The sequence below is a fragment of the Anas acuta genome, chromosome 11, assembly GCF_963932015.1.
Source record: "Anas acuta chromosome 11, bAnaAcu1.1, whole genome shotgun sequence".
NCBI classification, from domain to species: domain Eukaryota; kingdom Metazoa; phylum Chordata; class Aves; order Anseriformes; family Anatidae; genus Anas; species Anas acuta.
The window spans coordinates 6,971,541-6,997,658 of NC_088989.1; the positions used below are offsets into that span (position 1 = coordinate 6,971,541).

Here is a 26,118-nt window from a genome sequence, read left to right on the forward strand (position 1 = left end):
AAAATACCTCACTTTTTAAACGACAACAAAAGTCTGTGCCTCTTTTTGTTACTGATACTGAGGAAATAGAAGAGTTCTTGTGTCCTAAACCTACAAGAAGCTGTGCAATTCATCTGTGCCCCTCTGCGGGGTCTGAAGCTGAGCTCTGACCTAGCCTTCTCCTTTGCAGAGTTTTGCAATAGAAGTAGATGCAGAGCAGCTAGACTCTGGAAGAGGAAATTCTCCTGTCACTAGCGAGCTCTGAGAGACTCTGGGTCCTCCTACAAGCTCCTACTGGGTCCCTTGAAGTTGGTTTACGCTTTTAGACATATCTAGTTATGTTGCAAAGAGGAAATGGCTCTTTACCCTTAACAATCCATGCAGATAAGGATCGCTAGCTGCCAGAGAACCTGTTTTTCTGAGTAGTGATGTAAAGCCAGCAGGACTGGTGACAAGGGCTTGGCTTTCCTAGGCAGGATTCATCCCAGCAGAGTGTGGTGCACAGCAGTCAACAGCTCAGACATTGCTGCAGCAGAATAACCACGAATCTGGGGTACTTCCCAGCCTGTGAGTACTGCAGAGTCTTTTTGTAGCTTCTAGCCATGGCTTTTGGGTGGGGTCACTAGACATGATGCGATTAATTTAATGGTAAAATTACAGTAGCAAGTGTGCATGCTTTACTCTGTTTGACAAAGTAATAGGAGCCTCGCTACTGCACAGGGAGCTGAAGCCCTCCTAGCTGTGCCTTGTGTGTGTTTTTAAAATAATTAAATTGCAGGGCTGGATTATTCCGTAGAGATGATCTCTGCTCAGAAGGAAAATCAGGGCGTAATGTAAATATGTACAACTGTTGCAGTCACTGGGTTACACTGATATAGATTTAAGCAGGGTCTGTACATGCAAAAAGAAAACAAGTGCATCTAATCAAGTTCTATGTTTTTTCTTTCTTATGCTGCTATTCATTTGTATTGGCTTCAACTTCTCTGTGTGTAACAACTTCAAGCAGTGTGTGTTTGCAGTAGGTTTCAGCCAAGCAAGGCTTGCCACAACTCACAGCAGAATTTCTGTCACTGGGAGAAGCTGTTATATTCACATAGGGAGAGATACTAAGTTAAAAGTCAGAGGTTTTATTTGTTCTCAAGTCAAGGGTGGAGGTTTTCAAAGCGGCACAGTGGACCAAACTAACTGTCCCCCATTACTGGCATGTGAAGTTGTTGAAAGCAGCTGAAGTACCAGAAGAGTTGGGAAATCTGCAGTCCATTGGCTGCACTAACAACACGGAGAAACATCTGCACTGCCAGTCTTCTCAGTTCTGCCTGCTACTGTTAATTATTTAGCACAGAGCTAACACTGGAGCCTTTTTTTTCTTCTCTTACATGCATAAACATTTTACTGGCAATTTGTAAAGATAAGTGCATTTTAAGATGCAAGATTCGCTTTCAGAGACTTTCAGATATGAGTGAACACAAAATGATCTTGCTATTTCACCAATCAGTGTAAAATGCTGCCTGTGATTATTTTTAATAGAGATGTTAATCTCTTGAACTGCTTGAGAAAATGTTTCAAGTGCAACATATTGGTGCATTAAAATTAAAGTACTGAGCAGCACAATGTAGTGCCAATGTTAGCTTGCATGTTTGATGGCTACAGTAGGGATCAGGCTGGGGATAATACTGCACATACGGTCTTTCAGCTCTTCTTTTTTTTATTCTTATTCCCAGAAAAAATGCCAGGCATGCAGAAAACAGTATCATTTTCTCTCTCTCTCTCTCTCTTTTTTTTTTTGTTACAATAACATGTTTTACGTATTTATAGACTTCGTACAGTGGAAACTAAAAGCATTTGTCATAGACTAAAACATGCAATGAGTAATGCATTGCATCTCAAAGTAACAAGATGTTCTATAACTTCTGAAAATGTTCCTAGTAAGTCATATATAGATGCATATCATTAATTAGAGGACAGGTCCCTCAGGGTTTTTAATCCAGGATTGGGTACTTCTTTTCTTTTTGCTTGGAACAATCCATTTGACTTCTCTATTGAATTATTGCCTCTGTGTCACTTTATTCTCTGAGAGCAGTGCTGTAAGGACCACTTAGTGATAGTCTGTACAGTTAATTAAGGAGCAAAGGTTCCACAAAAGACAGGTGTTAGGTATTGCTGTTTGTATGTTGTGTGTATGAAATGCGTGCACCAGGCAGGACTCCAGATTGTGAGTTGTGCTGAAGTGTCATCAGCCACACAACTTTTCCAGTCCCCCAGAATGGCACTCGAAGGTCAGGCTGAATCATTCCAGTAAAGCACTACCTTCACCAGGTTACAAATGCAGTCTGCTTAAAGCAAAGCATGTGATGAGAGATACTGTCACAGTTAGAAATGACAGCAAAAACCTTGGAAACTTCTTACTCAATTGCTCTGAGACTATATTTTAAAAGAATCTACTACAGTTCTCTCTGGTGTGCTCTGTTTTTTTGAAGCAGCAGCAATGAAATGGTGAGTCTGATTGCAATGAGCATCATGACAACAGTTTTCTATCTGAAGACCTAGCTCAGAGCTTGATCATGCCAAAAGAGCAATGTTTTGAATGTCTCCAACTTTACTTATTGGTTTATAATAACGTGCTGAATCTGTTGGATGAGCAAGGAGCTACAGCATCCCTCAGATTTGTAGATTAATAAAACGATGATCTGTGTTGTGAAAGGAAAAAGGAAAAAAAAAAAAAGAAAGGAGAGCCTTTCTCTAACTGCTTTTGATAATTGAAAGTTGGAGGCAGCATTACTGGCTGGAGTGTCCCCCTGAGGTGTCAATGAGAGAAAACAACATATTTCATACAGAAACTATGGTGCGAAATAACCATGGAAACAGTATCATTTGATCCTGCCAGGTGGTGAAAACAAGATTTTGTCCTCCTCATCTCCCATTATCAGAGCTCCTGTGTGGTAGGAGGAAAGCGGGGACCAGGCAGCTGGACAGCAGCAGGGCATGAAGGAGCTCAGGTCTGTGGAGCAAGGGAAGGTCTCTGTGGTGTGTCCTACCTTCTGCATCCAGACTATGGCTTGGGCCAGGCCCTGAGGATCATGACAGTTTTTCCAGCAGTAGAGGGAGAATGTGTGATTGCGTGGCTGGGGGATGCTTAGTGCTCTTGATGTGCACTCCATCCTTGCAGGATGGCTTACTCAAAACCAATGGGAGCAAGTGCTGAAGGAGGAAAAACTCATCTGAATATCCTGGGCATTACTAGATAAGCAGGAGGGACTCCATTGCTCATTTGCACTGTATTCCTAATAGAGTGTATAATCAGGAAACCTGAGGATCTCCTAACCCATCCACTGACAAAGAGCTCTCGGCCCCCTCATTAAAGTGATGGAATGAGAGCTGCAATCAATTATAGGAGAGCCAAAGGCGATGAAAATTAGTTCCACTGGGGATTTGTCTTCAAATTTTCTTTTGCCTGCAAAAATCAGATTACGACATAAAATCCCTGAGGAGAGAGGGGAATGAATCAGAGGAGACCGAGGCATTCATTTTACAGAAAAGAAACAATTGAAAAGGAAATAATGAAGGCACAGCCCTCCCCAGACACCGGACATCTGTCCAGTGCAATGGGAGATGGGAAGGACATGAAGAGGACTGAATATGTGCCAGCTGTAATACCAAGAGAGCTGAAGAATAGGAGGACACTTAAGAGGATGGACAGCAATGGTGCATGGAAGTGCATGTACCTTCAGAAAGTCATAGAGTTCAGGGGAAAAAAGCTAGAAGAGTTTGCTTAGAGAACCAGTCAGGTCTAGGTCAAATCACCAAAAGCAGACACTGGTGAGGTGGATCAGGATAATGTTGTTGCCAAAAGGAAGATTACCCAGCCAGAAGGGATAGTTTTGCTGCTCACACAGGTTCTTCTCCAAACAACAAACTTTCTCCTGTATTCAGTGAATAATGGTTCTGAAAGGCTTTCTCCTAACCTCCGTGAAGTTATTGGACCTGTCTGTATAACTTAACAGAGCTAGTCTTGTGTGAGGCAGTTAAGCATGTACTGGGTTAAGTCAGTAACTCCAGCTTGAATAAAAATGTCCTACCCTTGTTCTTCTAAATATCTGTAAGACACTCATTTCAAGGTGCTTAAAAAGGGTAAGTTTCTAAAGAGTGGGACATGACAAATAGGTCTGTAGGGACAGAAGAAAGAAAAGCACTTAGGAAGACAGAAGAGCTGATGAAGATCTCAATTTCTCTGTTCAGAAACCAACATTTCAAGAGGGGTTTGATCTTAAATAGTTTTGAATTAGATTTTATTTCTGATTAGATTTTATTTCTGATTAATCTGTTCCTTGATATCACTGCCTGGCAAAAAGAAGTCTGTTAATTCTTTCAAGTGGCACTACAAAATAAACATTTCCATTTGATTCGAAGGAGTTAAACAGTATGGTCACACTTGAAGACACTATATTAAAGTGCTGACAGATGTCCAGGTCCACTTTCCTCCATAATTAAAGAACTACTTGAATAAAACCTGAAAGGTTGTTGCCAGATCTCTTCTTTCAACCTTCTTTCATTACATTTGAGGTTCAGATTCTCTATAAACCTTGGCAGAAACTTGAGAATCACAGTGAAATCCAGACTATATTTGACAAATAGGAAAGCATGGCTGACGCTCGTGGCCAAGTGCACATGGAGTTTTATGACTTCTTGCAATGGAGACTTTAGTCATCCTTTGTGGTAGTCTTTGAAAATTAGCTTCTTTTCCCCTTTCATCTTCAGCATTAAGGTATATGTAAAACTTGTACAGAAGTTAAATATTGCTGTTGTTATTATTCCTAAACAGAAAGTTGAAGTGTTGCATGCAAAGCTTTCATCAAAAATATTCTGGTTTTCATTCATCTGGTTGTTGCTCAAATATGAAAACCTTTTGCTATATTTATTTCAAAAGCTCATTTTTAAAGTAAAATCTCAATCACTTTGTTGTGGATGCTCATTCTAGCAATTCAGCTAGTCTCATGTTCTTTGTACGTGACCACATTTCACAAGATTCCACAGAAACACCTATCTCCTCTACTGTGATCAGAATCCATCACGCTTTTTCTGCCGTATGACCTTGTAGCAAGGTTTTATCAACCAGAGCTCTGTTGTTTTATGCCTATTATTTCATATGAAATCCCTGACTGAGTCTTAGTGACCCTTGCCTCTTGTTCCAGCTCTGTCAGGAGTTGGTTTTCTCTGGAGTTCAGCCCTGCTAGAATTTGCACTTCTCCCTGGACTTTAAAGTGCTCCTAGCATTGGCAGAGGTGGGTCTGGGGAATTATTTCTAAGCAGGTAGTATACTGTATATTAAATTAGCTACTACATATTAAATTTTTGCAATAAGTGGAAGGTATGCTTCTTTTGGCAAATGTGGATTAGGTGCATAATATGCTCTCTGTTCCCTGTGGGGAAGAGATGATGTGACATCCCTGGAAGGCAAGGCAACAATCACCGAAACCAGATAGAAGACTTGTCCTACGTGCTGAACAGAAGGGCTTCTAAATTGCTTTGTTAGTGCTAGGATGTGGAACAGACAGAGTACTGTGGCAGTGCAGGAAAAGCAACTAAGAAGTCACGTTTTCCACCGTTCAGTAATAATAATAATAATAATAATGGCAGTGTATTTGTGAGCTACCTGGGAGCGCATAACTTCAAAACCTTCAGAGCTGAGACATACTGGGATTCCTTGCCATGATGTCCTACTAAGTGAATGCGGGATATATACAGCATGTGTTTATCTCTGTGTAACCCATTATTAAGACAGAAGAGATCTGCTTTTCTAAGGTGAAATCTGCCCTTGGCTGTCTCAAAGACTTAAGCATGAAGTGGGTAAGGGGCTGAACCCTCTATCCAGTTGTGAACTGTACTGGTAGGAAACATCGTGTGATTGTACTCATCCCACACTGGTTATTTCTCTGCAGTAGTCTTGCATGCCTATGTTTTATTTTAATCAGGGCTTTGCTGTAAAACTTGTAAATTATCTAATTGGATTTGTACAAACTGTTCTTCTGGAATAAACTGAAGTCAGTTGGCCTTTGGAGAGGGGTTGTGTGGCTGAAGTGATTTATATTTTTGTTTTTAGGGCTTCAGATTCACAAAGCAAATGTGTGTGCTAAACTTCAGTAGATGTGGAAATAGTGTTTTATTATGTGTTACAGTAACGTTACCATAAGCTTCCAGCATCTTCTGTGTGCAGTGGCAGAAAGTGGAGTTTGTGTGGTAGGATTTGCTGTCTTCTAAAACCTATATATGTAAGACTTCTCTCTGCAGTGCCTGACTGGAGTGGGAGCATAGATTGTGATTTTACATTAAGTGCCTTGCATTTAGGTGGCTGAAGTTAGGAAGGATTCATCTCTGGCTCTGCTGCTCCTGTGTGGAAGAAGGATTTCAATTGCAAAGGAAGAATGCTGCTCAACAGGATTAAGAAGGGTAGCAGTAGGGCCTAAAGTGTCTTCTGGGCTGATTATTGAAAGCCACAGGGATAAACTTCTGGTGATTTTAATAAGATAATGTTCTTCTTCTAAAACCAGCTAACTCCAGCTGAGCCCGCTGAGGTCACCTTCCAGCCAGATCTGTCTGTGGAAGGGGAATGGTGCCCTGAAGTGGAGGGAAAGGCTTGTTACCTTGAATAAATGTGCAGTAAGTAGGATTCTGTGAGGAAACTTCTACCTGGGCAGCTGATGGCAGAATTTGAGCTAGACTTTTCTCAGGCCAGGCGTGCGCTTGAGAAGTAAGAGAGTGCTTAATGATGAAGATTGAATACCAGTTCCTCTCACTTTCTTCTGCCACAGTGTGATGCCGTCCACATGCAGTCTGCTGTTTCTGTGATTTAACATCAGCTTCCTCCGCCTCCCCTCTGCTGTCAGCTGTGGCATTTTCCAGATCCCTTTCCAGGATTTAGCTCACATTCTGAGCCTGAGCAGCCCTGCCTCTCAGCCCCACGTTAGTGCGTCTGCCTCGGGTGGGAGATGATATACAGTAGTCTCCTTTATTTACAGGAACATCTCCTTAATGAGAAATGCCCTCCAGCATTTCCCCCAAAGAGCCAGCTGCTTGCTGTGCTCGCACACCCCACATCCCAGGACACCCACAGAAAGGGCATGTGGATGTCTCGCTGTCCCTGGTGAAAAATGTTCCCGATGAACATAAATTTAGTGCTGAAGTTCATAGGTATATTGGGATCCGTGGTCTTTTTGTGTGGTTTGGAGTGCTGTGCTGCTCTCTGCCTCTGAAACAGGGATTTGATTTATAGTGGTTCTCTGTGAAAAACAGTAATACACGATTTATAACGGTATTCAGCCAGCAACAATGATCTCCCAAGTACTCATTTAAAAAAATGTATATAAAGTACAGTGGGAGGCTCAAGCTGTCTGTTGGATTCAAGGCCATCTCTGCCATGCTGTAAGCTCTTGTTGGCAGACCTAGAGGGGAGCTGGGTTTGTTCCCACAGATTTGGCAGGGGCACCTCATAAACACTGACAGACCCTCTGGGAAGAGCTGCAAGCCTTTGAGCACCCTCCCGAAGGGGCTGGGTGGGTGGTGGGGTCTTCCTCCTTGCCCTTCCCTCCTCACCAAGTGCCTGTGAAATTTGGACCTGGATCATGGCCTGTGTGCTCTGAGGGCAGACTTGGTCTGGCCTCTGCTTGTGGAAGCTGCAGGTCTTGCTTAGGTTAGGCAGGCTCTGCCGAAGAGCTGGCCCGTAACCCCTGCATGCATTATATATCATGAGTGTTTAGATAAAGCCAGATGTTTTCTAATTTCCACTACTGCCCTGGGGATCGCTGTGCTTCTGGCTGCCAGATTAAGTGGGTTGGGGCTTCTGGAGGCTGCTTGGGGTTGTGAAGAGTGGTTGCATGTTGTTGTTCAGTGGTTTCCTTCATCTTGCTTTTCTGATAAGACCTCTCCTTTTCTTTCCACTGAATCCCCTCCCTTGGCATGTGGGTAGGATCAGAGGGGGGATGTGTAGGTGTTTGTTACTGTCCCTCTCTCCTGCCTACTCCATTGGTGCTAGTGCCTTTTCCTAGGGGAACCAACCCCTCAGTATGAATAAATATCTTTTTAATAAGGGAAAAAAAGTGTTTTATTCTCCTTGATGCCAAAGATGTATGCTCACAATAGCAGCAGGCAGTCACTGCCTGTCTCTCTCTGCTAGCATCTCCTTAGCCTGATGTTTCTTAGGTAGGGGGTTTGGCCTCAGTGATGAATTGCTCTCCAAGATAAGGAGCTGTGGCTTTTTCTCATCTGACTAGGCCTAGCAAGTTTCTCCCATTAAGAATATTTCATTAAAACTTTATCCCAACGTGCTTCAAAGTGGTCTTGTCATAACAGTGTCCAGATGTGTCTTTAAAATCGTCTTTATCCTTTGGTTTTGATAACCTTCCTTGGCAAGCTACCCTCTGCGCCGAACACTGCATTCATTATCGCAAAGAGTTCTGCTCGAGTGCCCGGGTCTCTCCGGGTGTTTTCATTTTTCTAGCGAGAGGTTCAATAAACTGGGAAACACAAACTTATTTCATGTCGGCCGGGGCTTTAGATTTATAGCTCTTTGGTCAGGGACCAAACAAGTTAAAATAAAATGCGGCCCTTTAGCCTTATCTCGCTGGTGAAGCACTGTCTCTGCAGAGGCTGCATTCATCCTCTTGTTTCTGCTGCTTTAGCTGGCCGTTATTCCCCCTGCCTTCCCTATTCAACGCCTCCCAGCCTCTTGCACAGCAAAGCTCTTCTTTCCCATGCTTTGATTGAAACTTCCTCCCGTCTCAGCCGTGCTTTACCAAGAGGACTTTGTCCTTCGCAGTAAAGGAAAGCCGCAGCTCCTCGGCCCCGGCTGGCGAAGCCCATGCTGAGAATCCTTGTTCCAGCACAAAGCAGCCTTCCCCGGGCGGGCAGGCGCAGCGGCACGCACACGTCATCCGCGCCGTGCAGGGCCACGGCACCGCTCGCCCTGGTGGGATGCCCTTTGTCCAAGCACCCTCCGGGCCTATTTGCATTCATACGTGGAGTGGGAAAGTGTAAGGACTTCATGAGAGCTATAACCAATAAAGCTTCTCAGGGGATGATTCCTTCTCAGGGCCTATGTTTGCAGTTCAGGGGGTTGTATTTTTTTCTTTGCTTGCAATTACTTCTCGTGAATACTTTAAATCAGTCTTGCTTTTTTCTTTTTTGCTCTGTTTGGAAGGCATATTTTGAATTCTCAGCAGGAATTTTCTTTATGGTATTCTACAGCAGCCCCAGTGTAGCAGCCACAGATAAAGCAAATGTTTAATCTTCATTTTTTTAACTCAGCAGCAAACATTTTCTGGTATTCTTATTTTCATTTTCTCCTATTATACAAATACGTATAACAAAGGCTGGTTATTTTCTTTCTCCTAACAGAATCTTTTATTGATTGTTGCTGTTGCTTGTGAACCCTTGCTGCATCCTGGATTTGAGACTGTTATACATCAAAGTATTGTGTTGAGTGACCTGGGTGCTGAGATCCCTTCAGCAGTGACAGGGCTGGGCTTGTAATTGCAATTTGCTTCAGCAACGACACACATTATTTCCAGGGGAGTCCTTACACCAGCTGGGTGTAGCATGTTCCTGCCACCTCACGTCTGTAGCCAGCAGCAGTACCAAGGGCTCAGCAAGCTGCGTGCCCTCATCCTTACGTATCTGCAGATGTGAGTTGATGATATGCTTGTTGTGTCCTACTCTGCTTCTCTGATTAAGCTTTCCTCTCATAAACCTATTTCTAGTGCAAATGCTGTGCTCTTGCACGTGTTCTTGAATATTTTTTCTATCATTAGTTTATTTTTTGCAATATCAGGCCTATCTCTGTGTTGAAAATTCAGTGCCTAGAGATGTAAAATAAGTTATCATGAACTTTTCAATAGTGACTTAACACATAAATCTCAGAATTCAGATCTGTCTTATCTTCCCTGACAGAAAAATATGACATTACTGGGAAAAAAAAGTAGGTAAGAGTGTAGTTAAGGAGTTATGGTTCTTGATTGCTTAATGCAGGAAGATAAGAATTTCAGATATTTTCAGATTTAGTTATTTTCCAGTCTATCATTAGCCACTTGAAATGAATCAGCATCCTGTCAATGATGAAGTCTTGTTCCTATACTGCAAGAACTGTATGAGTCAATTTGAAGTGAAGCATGGCACTGACTACTGAGATAGCAAGACTTCAGGCATTTCAGCAGAGAAAATGTGGTACCTGGCTCAGACCAAGGCTTGGATGAAAACTCATTCAGTCTCTTGCTGCCATAATGCTAACCACGCTTCAGCCCAAAGCTCTGCCCATGGCAGTGTTGTCCCCCTGATTGTCCCCATGGCCCACAGCACATTACTGAGGATGCGGCTGATGCAGAGCAGGCAGCCCATGCTGCTGGTGCTCTCAGGAAGGGCTGTACTGACTGGTGCTGGAGGAAAGAGTCTGAAAGTCCTGTCGACTTTCAGAAAGGCACATTTGATGCCTCTAATTATTTTTATATTTTTTAAGGCACCTTTTTTTTTTTTCTGATGGTTACAATATGACATAGTACTCTAATAGTCATAGTGGGGTAAACACCACTCCTGCTATGAGGCAAGCATGGCTCAATGTGGGGCAGACCTCCAAGCATCCAGCACGGGACAGCCCTAATAGCAGGGAAGAGAAAAAGCCTTGGGTTGCTCAGCCTTCCATGTGCCCTGCAAAATGGTAAATTCTGTGCATCCTTTTTCCTAAGTGAAGAAAGAATCTGACTCTCTAATTACCTTTCATTTCTTACTTTTCATTTATATACTTACTTAAGTATATACTTACTTAAGTATTTCTTACTTTCATTTCTTACTTTTCGCCTGGCTTGATTTGGGCCTTAATGCAGCAAAGGTTTTTAAGCATGTTAAAGTTGTTTACTTAATGAGGTCCTTGGGTTCTAATTAAAATATTCCAAGAGAATTTTCTTTGCTGATTTGGGAAGTGTTTCTGAATTTCCAGACAAAATGTGGCTTTGTTTGTCTCCTTCACCTTGACATGCCTCACAGAAACTTATCATTTCTTGAAGGTATTTTGACCGCTTGTCTCTAAGTATTCAGGCAACAAAGCTGTTCTGATATGCAGGTGTGGTACACCTCCCTTGGTATTTGGTGCCAATGGACTTTGTGGTGCACTGTTTTCTTGTTGTAGACAAGCAAGAACCAAGCATGTCTAGTTTCTGCTCTTTGGGGATGTCTGAGCCTCCTATACCTCTGACTCCCTTGCTACCTCTTTGCCCGTCCTATTCTGGCTTCTCTCCTTATGGGTAATTTAGTTCTAAGAATTACACCCATTCACTTTCAAGAAATATTTCAATTTTCAATTGAAACATTTTCAAAATATTTTAAATTCAGAAAGGATGCACAGACCTCACGCAGTCTACAGTCAGTCGCCACATTGTGTTGGCCTCTAGGCAGTGCTTTTCCCTCATCTCTATGTTCATCTTCTCCATTTAGACTGCAGGGCAGTCATTCACTCTCTTTTCCAAATGATTGTGATTTCAGATGAGCCCTACAGGCTGCTGTGTGATGCAGAGTCATATTTGCTTTAATTTAATTAACCGCTTGTGTTCTCCTGGTGTGTTGCTTTCTGCTCTGAAGACATCTTGTGTTGGCAGGCAGGCTGCTGTTGCCCAATGACCCCGTGGTGTTGAAGAGCAACTCCTAACCTTTTAGGAGGGGTAGTTCAGGCAACATTAAAGAGAGTATCGCGATGTGCAGCATATCCCTTTTACAGTAAAGCTGGATAATTTATAACCCTATAGAACATTTTCAGTGAGGGTCTGTATGCTTTTAAAGGGAGCTTTATGAATCTGCTCAGTTTTTATAGAACTGTATGGGTGTTGTCCATGTTTAAAACTTTATTGGTCATCTTCATTGTGACAGAAAATTGAGTTTCCCTTTTATTAGTCTGTAATGGTGGCTGGTATATGTCACACCACTCACAGTTAAAAAAAAAAATAATAAAGTAAAACAAAGTCTACTTTAAAATTGGAGATTGCTGTATTTCATATTTCCACTGCCCCAAGGAAATATCTTAAAATTACTTTACTGTTTTTGAAAGAAAAATGTTCTGGCTGGTTTTGGAACTGAAGTGGACTGTTTTATCCCTATTTCACATTAAGGAATCTGAGCTGTAAGGAAGAGATGCTTCTAAGCTTATCACAAATCTGTGGCATCGAGCCACAGGATATAAAGTGCAGATGAATGCAGAGAAAGTCTCTAATAAGAAGTGTGGAAACAATTTCACTGCTTCTCTCTGCGTACGATGACCTGTGGGCATATGAGACAGGCAACAAAGGGCATCCCAAAGCAATTGGTGAAGCCAAAAACCCCTAAAGTGACAGCAGAACATGCAGGTAGGCATGCCCACCAACCAGGAGATGTCTCGGACTTGCAGGTTGCAGCTCCTGAGAGCAGCGTTTCCTTCTCCCTCATGCTCAGATTCCTTGGTTCACCTTAGGCCTTGCTCCACCTGTGCTGAAGGTGAGAGCAAAGCTGTGGCTGAGGGTCACGGGGCAGGATTGGTCCTGCACCTCCCCAGCCATGGGTCCCCAGGTGGAAGGACAGGTGGGTGGCTGCTGCTCCACCCCGCCTCATTTCCCCAGAGTGCAGGCCCTCCAGCATCCAGACAGTCTTGTTACTTCTGTGGCTTTGCGGTATTTAGCAGCTCTGTTCCTCAGCTGGGACTTTGAGGTATTGCTGTGGTATTATCATAACCATCACAGGCAAACAGGCGAAGGATTCGGGGCTCAGCAGAGGTTTTCTCTTGGGTTTGGTCACTGCCATCTGCCTGCATGGGTTCTGTTGCCACAGTCTTGTCTGAGCGTGCAGCAAGTGTCCGCCGTTTACTTTTGGGACTCATTGAACATGTTGTTAAATTACTTCTGCAGGTTAATTGAGGAAGCTACATGAGCTCAGGCGTTAGAGCAGCTGAGTACTAATCCCCTCTGTGTGTTCTGGAAGCCCAAGGTGAAATCAATAATTATGCCGTGTTTATCTCCTTTACACACATACTGCCATGACAGGGCTGGTTCTTGCCAGTATGGGCAGTGCTGCTTGGGCTGTTCTGTGGGGGTATCTGTTAGAGGAGGATACAAAAGAGTAAAGCACAAACCCCATGAAAAACACTTTTATAGAGTGAGCTGAGATTAATATCAGGCAGGTTGTAGAGGAAATGATGCCTGGGTTAGTGTACTTTAATCTATTTTAGGTTTACATCGCTAATTAATCTCTTCTATGGTTCATATTACTGCATGCAAGTGCATATTTGTAACGTGATAGTTTGTCCTAACTGTTAGCATATCCTTGTAAAATAAATAAGCAGCATCCTTGAGCAAAAGGCCTGTTTTGGGGAGCTTTAACTCTTTGTAAACACCCCTGCCTGATGCCTGGTGTTTGTGGTATAAACCCTGTACGTCCACTATGGTAGAGGATGTATGGTGGCTTTCTCTATGGATGAAGACATCATGGTGCAAATCCCCTACAGGAGTGAGTCAGACGAAGCATGGAAATGTCAGACTGTCCAACTCCTGGCAGTCAAATTCTTGCACAGCCCTGGAAGGATCCATAGCTGGATAAAATGTTTTAAAACTGATTGGTTTGCTCTGAGAACTAAAAACTTTGGAGGTCTCGCTTCATCTCCTGAGCATCTCTTTCACTCCCAGCTGTGGTGTCCAGTGAGAGGTACAGGACAGGAGCTGGTCTGTAGGCACTGGAATATTCCAGCTTCCAAAAGTAAAGGCATTGATGGATCAGATGTAAGGTTATGTCTGCTCACACAATGGGGCTGCCTACATCCTGGCAGATGAATGGGACTGTGGCTGGCAGATCATGGGATTAAAACACTGACACCTAATATTTTATAAACGTCGAAGGAATGAGATTGATGCACAAATCTGGGTAATGTAAATGCAGAGGCTGTGTTTAACTGAGTGGTAGGAAAAAGGAGGCTCCCTTATTTCTGACAGGCTCTTAAAGAGGCTTTGCAGATCCTGGGGAATCATTGATATCTAGCTGGAGGGAAGCTGAGAAAAATGAATTGCTGCTGTGCAAAGGGGAGCTGTTCTCTGCGTTGACTGCCAGTGGTGTGGTGTGCAGCGTGCTGCCTCCTAGTAAAGAGAAGAGGGAAACAAAGTGTGTGGGTGAGAGGCATGACAAATTAAACCTCTGGATAACCCCACGTCAGTAAATCATTTGCCCCAGACACTGGTCCTTGGTGCTTCAGCATGACATGAAATCTTGTAAAAGCAAGACTTTACACCCTGCTTATTTGAAGCTGAAGCTTTACTTAAGTGCATGAAATAGATCTCGGGAAAACTCTGCAGGGCCATTACGTACCACAGGCTGTGCCTGTGTGTGATGTTCCAGTTGAAAAATCCTGTGACTGGGGTGAAAGGAGGAAATACCTTTGACATGGCATTGGGGCGCGCCAAAAGTTGTGTTTGTTGTATTTAAATCCTTACTAGAGAGCACTATCCTCTAGGGACCAGCCTCAGTTCTGCACATTTGTGAGAAGCTGAGCAATGTCAGGTCTCTTTTCAGCCCATAGTACATGATAAAATGGTTTAATGGTGAAAAGCTCTCATTAGTCACTAACTGGCTGATACAACTATTGCTATGTCCTGGTTACAGGTAACGCAACATTCCCAATTAAGTTGTATACACACACCAGAATTCAGTCAAAGGGCACTTTGGGCAACCTCTCCTCTGCCCCCAGCGCTTGCCCCTGCTGCTGAGCACAGCAGAGAGCTAGAGCCAGCTGCAGCACATGTGTTTGGATTTGCTGCTTTGCACTTCCTTTGGTGCAGGGCAGAAATGGAAAAGATGTGTGTGTGAATATGTGCACTTTCAGGCACAAGGAGGAGTTTTGGTAACTGTTAATATAATTTTGTTAGCTGACTTTAAACTATTGAGCTTTGTATTTTCTTTCGGACTAAAAGGCTTTTTAAAAGTTGGTCTTTATGACCTGGATTTTGGTCTCTTATGTATATCTCTGATGTTGTTGTTGCATTTGCTGTTTGTTTTGCAATAACATTAAGGACCAGGATCTTATGCCTAGAACAACTGCAACTAAAAAGAAGAAAGGGAAAAAAAATCATTTGGTATTTTTCTCAGTAAGGCATCACAACACAGGTAGGCTTTAAGAACCATGTAAAGGAAAGTGGTGTTCTTATAAACTGCGATTATAAACATCCACGCATGCTGCCTGGGGAATTTTCTAAGTGGGAAATCAAGGGATGAGATCACTCCACGAAGAGAACTGGGTCTGCAGAGAGATGGTAGGGGAGGGCCTTGAAGGGGACCCTGTGCTGTGAGGTAAGGGGATGAAGCAGAGCGAATGTGGATGTGGTGCTCTGAGACTGACAGCAGTGCTGCTGGGAGTTTGCCATTTATCTACCTCTCTGTTTCTCAAGCTTTCAATCCATCAGTCATCTTAAATATGAAAGAGAAAGGAAGTCTCTAAGACAGATTCCTGTAAGAGCACAAATTCTGCTTTTTTTCTGGGAACCACCCCCCTCTTTGACTGCATTATCTGTGTAAAATAAGCTGTGAGTCTGCGGTGCAGTTTATAAAACCCTACTTCTGGCAGATGGGCTCTGAAATGTGCTCAAAAATGCAAACATTTTTCTGCTTCTCGCATCTTTTTCTGATAGTGGCTGCTTAAAAGTCTGAGGCAGTAAAACATGGCTTGCAGCTGAGGCTGTAATTGCAGTGTATTCCTGCTGTAGGGCATCTGAGTTTTGCTGCATGGAAACAGTTCTAGGTAATTGCATGCATTTCCAAAACAGTGTTAAATTTCAAATCCAGATGCAATGACCAATGCTCAGACTCTGGTAGACCCACCAGCTCTAGCCTATGGGGTTTTTGTCCTAATGTCCACGTGTAAAATAAAATGCTGCAAGCAGCTGCCTTGTTTATAAAGCACTGCACCAACGCTTCCCATCCAAATGTTGAGATGTTGAATTCTTTGTGATGCAGGAACACTGATAAAGACAAAGGGATGGTGCAGATGGGCACGGTGTCAGGCTGCTGTGACTGCATATCCAGCTGCACCAAAGCGTGAACCATTGCAGGCAAAAGGGAGTCAGGCAGAGAGATGTCCTACTGAAAGCTCAAGCAAAATTGTGCTTTGGAGTTTGTTTCAATTCTAGATGAAAGATTGACCTTAAAATCGATAAAGTGAACTTTCTCACTTTTTACCACTAGTCATTTCTGAAACTACAGGGACGAGGCAAATGGAGGGAAAATGAGAAAATGCAGGGTCTTAACAGGGTTTGGAGATCAGCAGTAACTGAGAGCACAGCCTGGCCTGGGGGATTGCTGTGGCACATCAGGCAGGCTCCCATCCCTGCCTGCCCCGTGAGGCTGCAAGCTGAGCGCTCTCCCTGGCTCTGCCTGTGGGCACTGGTGCAGCCGTGGCTGTGCCTGCAGGGCTGCAAGGCTCGTGACCTTCAGCTCACTTTGGGGCTTGATTTCCCCACTACTGTAGGAGAAGCTTTGTCTGGCTTATTCTGCTCAGTCAGTGCACAAATGTGCACATCTCTTTTTTTCCCTCTTTTCTCCAGCTTGAGACCGTTCTCGTCTTTAAGCCTTACTGAACAAATGAGACACTGTTCACTAGTTCTGAGTGCTGTTTGTTAGCAAAACCCTCTCCTTTTTCCCTTGTAGCAAAGAAAGTTAATTGAAGTAACAACTGGTTTAACACTATCTTGTTAAAAAAAAAAAATAATCTAATAAATGTTTAACATGTTAACAAAGTTCAGTACATGCTCCAACAGTACTGCATCTGTTTTCCCTGCTTTTTTTTTTCTTTTCTTTTTTTTTTTTTTTTTTTTAAGCTTGGCATACAAAGTACCGTTTAAATACCATGGTGAAAAGGGCAAGCATTCAATTTAATGCCTTTGAAATTATTCTGGAATTAAATCCTGGGCAATATATCTCAGCCGAGCAGTGTTGCATGTAGCCACATGCAGCTAATGAGCCATCAAAGGCAATGCTTTAAATCCGCATGCATACAGTGTGCCGATCCTTTATTTTTGCTGTCATAATACAAATCACCAACCTTAACTCTAAGTCAAACACAGGTAAAGGGAAGAAGGAATAAAATAAAAAGGAAAAAAAAGAGGGAGCAACTTTGTGGCTAATTGGAAAGAAGTTTGAAAAAACAATTGGGGTTTCTTTCAACACCATTAATCACCTCTGCTGGAACATCCTTCACAACCAAAGCTTTTCTTTTCCTCGTCGTTATTTTTCCTCTTTAACATGGTACAAAATGTACATGCTCTTTGTTGCTCCTGAAAGCTATTTCCCTCATGCTGTAGTGGAACGGCTCAGAGCATGGCCCATTACAGCTCCCTTTGGTCTTGGCTGCAGGTTTCTGCCTTCATCTGGTGCCCTGAACTCACCAGTAAGGACGTGGCCGCCTGGCGAGTTGCTTGGCGGAGAGGAAGCTGCTTCTTTTCTGTCCAGCTCAGGGCTGAGACCTTGAGAATATGGTGCAATGAAATTTATAAGCCAGCACGGGAGGGTTCTCTGTTTACAGAGGAGAAACACGGGTTTTGCCAGCCTTCCCAACCTGCTTTATCCCCCAGCAAAACAAACATATGTGACAGCTTCAGATCCATGCGGGTTGCCTGCAGGCTGCTTAATGGCCAGTGCAAAATGAGTGGTGGCTGTTAGCCAGATCCATAACAGCAAGCGTTCACCTTGCTAAAATCCTTGAAGGAGCTGGGAGGAGGAGGTTCTGCTGAGGGTCAGCCAGGGCTCCTGCAAACCTCAAGCATCTGCTCTGGGGAAAGCCACACCGGTGGCCTTGGCCACATTGATTTTTCTCAGGGATTACAGGGAGAAAATGAAGGTTGTCCCCAACCTCATTTCTTTTTTGTTGAGCAGTTTGCCAGCAAGACAGCTGAATGGATGATGGGGTGGGAGGGAAGGTGTTCTAATTTTTAAAGGTGAGATGTTGCTGCACATAAGCAGGCTGCTAGCTGTGAAGTGAGGGGCTTACACAGTTCGCTTTTGAACAGTTTGTGTTTTGGACTGCTTTATGGGGTAGATTTTTAATGACTTGCATCAGAAATCCTTTAATTGCATGATGATGATGAGAAAGAAAATGAGTAAGTGGAAGTACCCGTTTGCATTAGGTGAGAGGTCCTTGCTCCTTGAAATGCCCAAGGTAGTGAAAAGCTGGGAGCAGGGTGAGGTTGTTGTTGCCTCTCTACGGGTGCAGCAGCATGGCACAGAGGGATTAAGCTGTCCAGAGCTGGCGGGGGAATGCCCAGCCCAGCCTTACGCACAGAGGCGTGTCTGAACACTGTGCCTCTGTGTCCACATGCTGCTCCTGTGGAGCCACGTGTGTATGTACATCACGTACATGTGTGGAAATGTGCTTGTTCTCTGCAAACAAAGTGCAGCTGCACTATTCTCAGGTGGTGACTGAAGAAGCCAGAGCTGGATTTTGGAATTATGATAACCCTTTAAAATAGCAAATGATCTAGAAAACAATAACGAAAAGCACTTTGGCGATTGGAGAGATCTGTGCAAGTCCTTCAGCCTGCTGTGTTAAGCAGGGTATTCCCAAGTTCTTATCGTTTATCTTTGCAATGCAATTTTTGAGCAAAATAATGTTTGTGCATTCTTGTTTAAGTGTTATCATCAGTTCTTGCCTGCAGAGTGGTTAAGAGGTTATAACATTTACTGAGCTCTCAATTTTCTTTCTGTTTTTGATCCCCAGGCAAGATGACTCAGATTTTGTGAGATCTTTAACTTTCTAGCAAAAGAGATATAGAAAATAAATCAAGCTTTAATAATGTAATTAAAGTAACATTTTCTATTTTGAAGTGGTTTTGTTTATATGATTATGCATGTTCATATAACATATACAATTCTTCATTTTTTTTCCTGTGCTGGAAATTTTCTTCATAGTGTTTGTGTGTGGGAAACATCAATGGAGGCTGGTTATCTTTGTATTCAATATATATTAATGGGATGAATAGAGGTATTTTCCCTGCACCATTGCAAATATTTATAAACTACACATCGGTGCAATTAACTTTAAAATGTATTTTCTCTTGCAGGGGTTTCCTCTATTTGTCATGGTATTTATCCAACTGGGAAACACTGAAAAATGGGAATGTGTTAACACAACAAGCTAGAAGGATACAAATCATTCTTTCTTGCCACTCTGTGGGAATAATTTGAATATTTATAGATCTGGAAAGCTTTCAGGAGTCTTTAATATGGGAGAGCAAAACCACTCTCTTTGTGCTGATACCATTTTTTGTTTTGACCTGAACATCCATCAGGTAGGAGCTGTAGCACCAAGGAGACTGAGTCAAATCAGATATCTATACTTAGGCTAAATTTGTTATTTTTTTATTTTTTTTTCTATTAAAACTACAGTAGAGCGGAGCAATGATGTAGAGTCCCACAAGAATAACATTGTTTAAAGCACATGTCATAAAAAGCACTTTAATATCACGTCTTGGGGGACTGGGTTTCTTGCTTTTAGAAGCCGCTGTGCAGTTGCACGGGTCAAATGTGAGACCTGCTTGGCTGGCTTGTCTCATGCAGCTAGTGGTGTTCCCTGCGTGACATTTAGCAGCATTTTCCAGGCCTCCCCAGTGGTTGCTTTTTGCCAAACTGTTTTATGTGGAAGGTGGGTAGGATTTTATGAGAAGTGAAAGAGCACTGATAAGACAAAAGCTGAGGTTCCAGTGAGCCCCTCTCACTTATTGAAGCCAACTGATGGAGTGGGGAGAGGAGGAGGGTTAACACGATCTGGTGGGAAAGCAGAGAGCAGAGAAAGCACTTCAAAGAGGAGGCTGAGCAGGGGTCAGCAGCAGTGTCAGGTCCAAAGAGAAATGGAAAGGGGAAAACCTGAACTCCGTGCGCCTCTCCTGACAAAGAGAGCAGTGTCAGGCACTAGAGGGAAGAGAGGATGTCGGCTAAAATGGACACACAGGAGGGAAACAGAGGCTGGAAAAATCTGGGAAATGGGAATTCATTGTGACAGAAGAGAAAGCAAAGTATCTCATGAAAAATCAATCAAAGCTCAGTGTTGTATTTTGGTTTTTGAGTTTGCAGGAACAAGGTAGGAGCAGAGCTCCAGAAAGGGAGTGGGAGCGTGCACATCTTGCAAGAGGAGATGTGAGGCTGGGTTTTAGCATAGCTCATTCTTCAGACGACTCTTTCATGCAGAGATCGTATTTGAACCTTTTGTTGTTGTTGGCTCTAGGACTGAGGACCTGATTCTGACTGCGGTGAATGTTCCCTTTTCTGTCATTCAGTACCAACATAAAATAAAGCTGCAGGATAGATCCTTGATTCTTTATTCACGTACAGCCAAAGCAAATCAATAAAACATACTCAAAGACCCACTTGGGATTATATATGCTATACAGCCTGCCAGAATATGAAGTGTTATCATAGTATTTTGTTTGAAGATGTTTGGGTGTGAAGCAACTGTGTCCTATGGCAGTAAATAGTCACGTAAGAGTTAGAAAGATAACTATTATAAAACGACCCTAATAATATTGTCTTGTCTAAGGATGGAGACAAAGAAGTCACAAACTAAAAACATAGAGCAAGAAGGATGGATTGCAGTTGCTTCAGTGTGCATTATATTCAGTTCCTGGAGAAAATAAACAAACAGAAATGTTTCAGGTATGACACAAGAAGATGACTGCTGTCTACTACACCCAGCTGTAGGGTTTGGGGCTGCCTCCGCAGCCTGCTTGCAGCTTTATGGCAGGAATGGTAAGGAACACCTTCAGGAGAAGACTGATTATCTGATACCAAAGCAGAGATACTGTTCCTACTGACTTGTGCTGAAGCACTCGCCCCTGCCTGGTTTGCTGTCAAGCTGCTTGGTAAGCTGCTGGTGAATTTGGATTTCTAATATCTGCTGGCTTGGAGCCTCCTGGCCATTCTGGCTCTGCAGGGTGAGCATAGACATATCCTGGGCTGAGGGTACCCAGTTCCATGGCTTCCTCGAAGAGCCACCAGCTTTCTGGCCCCCCTCTGTGTCTGTGTTCACCTCTGGCCTGAGGCGAATACTTTTCCACCTGTTCATGGCAAATGCAATTGCAAAACATCTGCTTGACGGGCTGTGTAGTGGAGAGTTTTGGAATTTAATAGGTCAGTGTAGTGTGTCACAAGTGCCTCTTCTCACACTTCAGTATTATTTTTAATCAAACTGTTAAATAATAATGCTTTTAAAAAGAAACAAAAACCACTTCAGGAGAACATTGAGTCCTGAAGTACCCCAAACAATAACCCTGCTCCAAATTCCTGCTCTGTGTGTGGTGAGGAGACCAGGACAAGCATGGGACTTTCTATTATGAGACCTGAGCCACAGCCACGAGTGAGAAATGGAGCAAGAAGGGTGGAAGGGAGTCTGTAACAACACAGAGGCAAGGCCGCTCACTAAAGCCAGCCCTTTATATAATCTAGGATGTCAGCAACACTTTTGCTCGGGTTTATTTTAATGTCTTAATGGTTACAGCTGATTGGCAAGCACAGGGCTCACATCCTGCCTTTAAGGGGCAGCCCAGAGCAGGCAGTGGCACTGCGACCTTCTCCACACCCTGCCACCAGCGTGCCCCCACCCCGAGGGCTCGTGGCCGGCCCCGGCAGCCATCCACCCATGCCCTTTCACTCCTTGCTTTCCCTGCTGAGCCTGGCAGAAAGACCTCCAATTACTTCAAATTGTGGTGACGGTTCTGCACGAGGAGCGCTGCTGCGATGGGGAACGCGCGAGCCTGCTGCCTCGTTAGGGCACCAAGGTGCCTGGTGCTGGTGGTGGCTGCTCTGCCGCATCTAAACTGCCTTGCTGCTGCTTTGTGATGCCCCCACGGGCACCTGTGTGCTGCTCAATCCTCATACATACCTTCTGTCTGTAGAAGCAGTGTTTGATGTGGTTGGGTGGTCCGAGGACAGACCCAGTCCTTGGGCAAATCCAAACCAGGTAGGATTGTAAGCTCCAATGTGAATGTAGCATGGAGAAGAGCTCCTGTTTTTGCTTCATATTGTACCTGTGCAGAAGCCATGTGGGTGCTACAGTGTCTTATGTTGTTGTTGTTTTTTTTTTTGTTTATTTTTTTTTTACTTGGAAGAAATTTGAAGATTGGTGAACTGGGGAGGCATGGATCATTACACAAGTAAAAAAATATACAGGGATGTGGAAAGCTGGGAAGTTGGACAGGGAGGATTAAATTATATTGCGTGGAGGAGAGCCAGGATTATCTCCCATTCCTAGGTGAAAGAACTGCTCTCCAGTACCTGCAAACAACCATAAGCAATATCACCACTGTATAGGTCACAGAGGAGCTGGAAGCAGGAGTCAGAAGCGTCTAAACTGCTGCAGCTTCAAACACCTCTCATTCTAGAAGGATTAAGAAGTCCAACAAAGAACAGTACTCAAACAACGCTTCGTGTGGTGTATCTGCACAGTCGTGATTTCAGGGCTGCAGGATTATGTGCTACTTGCTGAAACTGGAAACCTCTGAAAGTCAATAGGATTTACGTGGCTGATTTCAGAAAGGACAGGATTTTGCCCTCCCTAAGAGCAGACTGTTCGTGTCACAAACAGCTACACCCATGTTCTTGCAGGAGAACTTCTTACTCACATGTCTGTGCCAATTAAAATTGCAGAATGGGAAGGCAGTTTTGGGGCATCTCGTTAGATTTTCTGTGTCTCAGTGTGGAGAGGTTAATCCTCTTTCTGAAGGTTTTCAAGGAACTGTGTCCCTACTTGGACCAGCTTCCTAAGATGTAGTCACAGTGGCATCTTAGAAGGAGCCTTCCCTATCCTTCTAAGGTGTTGGAGTGCACGAACATCTCTTACAGTGGTCTTGTTTAAATCCCCTTGAGCTGACTGGTTTGCAATTCTAAAAGAGGCAGTAATAAAGCATACCCCTGGAATGTAGTAGCTTTTGCCTCCCCCCTGCCAAAAAGCTCTTAATTTATTTTACACATTGCAGTTAATTAGATTTTATTTCAATTAAAAAAAAAAAAGTTGATGTGTTCATTTAAGCAAGATGTTCATGTCACTCTTTTTCTACCCCCTTGTGCTACATCCACCCATATTGTCCAGGAATAAACTTTTTGATGCACATTTGATTTGTGGTGGTGTTTGGCTGTTTTTTATGACCTTTCTTCCACTGCCCCCAGGCACCCAACTGCTGGAAGATCTGTGTGAAGTTCCGTCTGTTCCCATCTTCCTTCTGTCACTGCCTTCTGCTCCCACTTCTGTTTCTTCTTCCTTTGTAATGGCTGTTCAAGGAGGAGGGATGAACTGTTGGTTGGGACACACTGGACCCTTAGTCCAGATTTTTGCAGTTCATTTCCTAGATGTGCTCTGTATTGATGAAAGAATGTTAGCAATATTTATGTTATTGTGTATTACAATAGCAGCCAGAGGCCAAAAGCAAACACAAGGCCCTTTGTGTTTTTCATCGTGCAGGCAGAAGTGCAACCCCCAAAATGTCAAAACACACAAGACAGGCATTGAGTTAGGGAATGCCCAGTCACTAGGGGTTTCCCTCTACTTATGCAGTCTTATTTTGGGACTGGGTTTCTCTCTAAAGAGCTGGAATAATAATTTCCTCTCCCAATGTTTTGTTTAAATCTGTCATGTGAAAAGTTCAACTATTTTAGTATTGAGCAATGATAAAGAACCTTTTATTTGTCTTTTCTATCTGCTTCTCTCTGAGGCTGCATGTTTCCTTTCCCTATGTTCACATTTCTCTCATCCCTCCCTTTTTTTTTAAACATAGGTTACAGCAGCCCCAATCCTTCCATTTTATACACACACACACAGGGACCACTTACACGTGTGGCAATTTCACTGAGCTCATTAAAGAATGTTTAAAATATGCATGATGGCTCACATTTAGATAAACAGTTGGGAACCTGGCTGAAATGCATTTCAAAGCGTGATCAGAAATTTGTGGCTTACCTTCCTATTTTATTTGGAGGAATCAACCTTGGAGCAGCATGTTCTCATTTGGAAAGGCTTTTCCCTTTACAGTGATCTGGACTGTGGGACACTTTTTCTGAGCATGGGTTAATGCAGCACAAGACCCGGGCAGCCTGAAGCTGTCAGAGTTCACTGAATGATGGTTTGGACTTGTGAGTTTCATCTCTACCAAGAGACGCTACGTGTTCAGCGAAGTCTCATGTGAGTGCTTCATATTGCAGAGCCTCCGTTCACAGGTGCAGAGCACAAGAGATGGTAACTTGAGGGTAGACTTTTGTCATTGTTGAGAGACTTTCCTTAGCAGGTTGAGACAGGAGATGAGTTACAGAAATTAAAGGACAGGTTCGATTGGGTTCAGTCAACCTCTATTGCACACTCTGCGTCTTCAGCTGTCAAGAAAACAGGAAGTTGAGTATGTTCCCATCCTGAGGAACTAAGTTATAACATGAAAAACCACTGTTCTTACACACGCTTCACCATTCTTATAGTAATCACATTGTGCAATCACTTTTAAGGTCTTTACATCTCAAAGCTGGGCTGACGTGGTTATAATGAAATAGTTGCAGTGACCAAAAACTTTATAGTTCATTCAGAAATTTGCAGAATTGTTGTTGGCTTAGCAAAGACTGATAAAGCATAAAAGGTAACGCAACTTCCATTCCTGAAGATACCAGCTTTGAGCTAAAATAAAATAAAATCTTAGGACTGAAGTATGTAAGTAGTTTGTCTGATTTGATATATTGAAATTTATCTATTGAAAGCTATGCTATAGAAACATCAGTGAATGACATCCTTAAGAATGTTTTCTGATCTTTGGTTACTGGGGCAAGGAAACTGAACAGAAGAAACCTCTTTCCCATGTTCTTTGTCACTAGCTGTGAAGCATCAGGACTGCAGGTACTGCAGTTCTTTCATATATTGGGAGAGGAGTTCTGTGGAAGGGGGGCTTTTTTGCCTTAAGAGATGGGCAAAGCCTACAAGTAGTGAATATTGGACCTGTGTCTTTCTGGTCCAAACCAGCAGTGACCAGGAACAGTCAAAGTGTTCCTGATTCCAAGCACAGACTCCTTCATGTCTCAGCTGGTGAATGCAAGCCATAACCAGTGATTTCACCTGTAAAACAGCTCAGCTGAAGAGCAGATTCTTGGCTCGGCTTTCTCCTGGCCTACAGGGTACAGTTCACTTGAGGTAAAGAACACCAGCCATCTTTCACTGCCAGAGAAACACTGCTCCCGGGAAAATAGGATACACCTGGTTACCAGAAGAGCTTTGATGGATCTTTTCCATCAGTTAGAGACTACATGGAGAGCCACAGTTTCCAAATCTAGAACAGAAAGTGCATGGAAAACATTTGAAAAAGGCTACCTGGCAGTTAATGCTGAAAAACATTATTTTAAAGCCCTTATAAGGGCTCCAATTTTGCATTAGTTACAGATGTCATGAGGACAAAGTTAAATGCCAACAGCCTTTTAGAATAATACAGTAAAGCCTTAGATAAGTACTATTACAATTAGATGGATTTTGCCTTTGTGTCAGTCTTGCATAAACCAGAAATTCAACATTTAAATTAGATGCAATAAATCCATTAAAAGAAAAGAAGAAAACCAGCATTTACAGCAGACCCAACCAAAGCAATTAAATGTCTATGAAATGTCTATGTTGTCAGAGACATTTCAATCAAATTTTTATAATTTTTTGTTGCATGCTCCTTTTCCATGCTTTGAGCAGTTTTTTGTTAACTTTCAAACGTCTCAATTTTACTATGAGAACCAACATCATGCAGACCCTGTACACCCGAGGAACTTTGTTGCAAGAGCGGGCATCTCTTGCAAAAGCATTTCCTTGCTCTCTGACTGAAGCCAATCACAAGTGTTTTCAGGGATCAAGTTCAGCCTGTTGTATGCACATCCTTTACTCGTGTTAATGACAACTGAGCAAGAATGTTTAAGAGTGCAATTGGTCCTAATAAGTTAGATAATATGCCGTTTATATACAATATTAATGTATAGGAAAACTTTTCTCTCTCTTCAATATTGTTGCTAAAACTTTTTTGGACAGGATCATTGATAAGAGGATATATGTCACATAACTAAGATGTACTCTTGTATCCAAAATTCATGGTGAGCTCCAAATTGTAGATG

At 43.0% G+C, this 26,118-nt stretch overlaps 1 long non-coding RNA gene across 8 annotated transcripts in view; it reads left to right on the plus strand.

Moving 5' to 3' along the window:
* The first annotated feature begins 287 nt into the window (after positions 1–287).
* LOC137862387 (uncharacterized) overlaps positions 288–26,118 on the plus strand; it is a 63,345-nt gene continuing 37,514 nt past the window's right edge. For 6 of the 8 annotated variants that reach the window (XR_011100223.1, XR_011100221.1, XR_011100220.1 and 3 more), the window contains exon 1: positions 288–546. This is a non-coding gene — a long non-coding RNA (uncharacterized lncRNA). The remainder of the gene's footprint in view (positions 547–26,118) is intronic. The other 2 variants (XR_011100222.1, XR_011100226.1) reach the window with 2 other exon arrangements.